The following is a 1,459-nucleotide window of genomic DNA, read 5'->3' as shown; positions in this document are numbered from 1 at the left end:
AGTTATATGAAAGGATAAATGTAATCATAGTATACTTGCCTTGATTGTGAACAATATTTATGTGGCCCTAATAAAACATTTAATTTATCCAAACATTGTTGTCATTGTAAATGAAGGTTATTACAACCACTGTAACAGGGAGACAAGCCATAAGTGTACATATGGTTACTGAATTTACATAGGGTTGGAAACCGAGAGATCTAAGTAAAATCCCAAAGGAAGGAGGGATGAGAGGTGGTAAACAATTAGTAAGTTCCCTTGGGTTAATTTACAACATAAGCAACTGACAACAGTTACAATTTATGAACTCTCACGATTTATAATGCTTGCCATGTTCTAGGACTTCATGTAATTATCTAAAATATGTTTTATAATCCTCAAAATTAAAATAAGCCTAGGAATTAGGACTGATTTTTTTTTTTTTAGAGACAGAGTCTCATTTTGTCACCCTAAGTAGAGTACCATGGTGTCACAGCTCACAGCAACCTCAAGCTCTTGGGCTCCAGTGATGTTCTTGCCTCAGCCTCCCAAGTAGCTAGGACTACAGGAGCCCGCCACAACGCTCTGCTGTTTTAGAGGTCTTACTCTGGCTCAGGCTGGTCTCAAACCTGTGAGTTCAGGCAATCCACCCGCCTCAGCCTCCCAGAATGCTGGAATTACAGGTATGAGCCACCACGCCCGGCCAGGACTGATATTTTAAAGAGGTAAAGATAGGCTCTATAGGCATCTAAGCCAGCTCTTAGCTTTTTTTTGCCTTGGGTACCAAGAAGCACAGGATGAGATGTGGTGGAGATAAGAGCGAAAAGTAACCAAAGAAGTCACCAAGGCTGAGGTTCACCCAGCACCCATGGTGTTGCCTGAGCTGGCCAAGTGCAGACTCACTTCTCAAAGTGGACACCCATAATCCTATCCCTTCTCAAATTCTGCAATTTGGGGGGGGGGGCAGTGTCTCACCAAGTCACCCTCAGTAGAGTACCATGGCGTCACAGCTCACAGCAACCTCCAACTCCTGGGCTCAAGGGATTCTCCTGCCTCAGCCTCCCAAGTAGCTGGGACCACAGGTGCCCACCTACCAATGTATGTTCTTAGTAGACACTAGAGGATGTGTTCCAGCAAAATAAAGCAGTAAATCAAAAAAGAGGATCCCCAAACATGGGATCCAGGAAGTAGGAGATCCAACAAAGAAAAAAGGGTAATGACAGTCACAGAACAAAGACAGGGGAGGTTCTAGGAGGAGAAATGTGTAGCAGAGACCTGGAGAGCAACCAGGTCAGATCTGAGCAGGACACATGACATCTTCAAGAAAATGGATTATCTGGCAGGTTGGAATATGTAGCAAACTGTATTGAGAGGAGTTCCAAAGAGCTGTGGGGAGAATGTGGGAAGAATTAGCCAGAAGTTCAAAGAATATAACACAAATGAAAAAAAAGAATACATTGTGAATTTCAGGGAAAACAAA

The 1,459-nt window shown here is 43.1% G+C and overlaps 1 protein-coding gene across 1 annotated transcript in view; it reads right to left on the bottom strand.

Moving 5' to 3' along the window:
• The window catches only part of LARS2 (leucyl-tRNA synthetase 2, mitochondrial), a 165,438-nt gene that overhangs the window by 59,134 nt on the left and 104,845 nt on the right, over positions 1 to 1,459 (bottom strand). The gene's annotated exons all lie outside the window — the stretch shown is intronic.

This window comes from Otolemur garnettii, unplaced genomic scaffold (assembly GCF_000181295.1).
Source record: "Otolemur garnettii isolate 467f Iridium unplaced genomic scaffold, OtoGar3 scaffold00082, whole genome shotgun sequence".
Classification (NCBI taxonomy): domain Eukaryota; kingdom Metazoa; phylum Chordata; class Mammalia; order Primates; family Galagidae; genus Otolemur; species Otolemur garnettii.
This window is presented reverse-complemented; position numbering and strand designations above follow the sequence as displayed.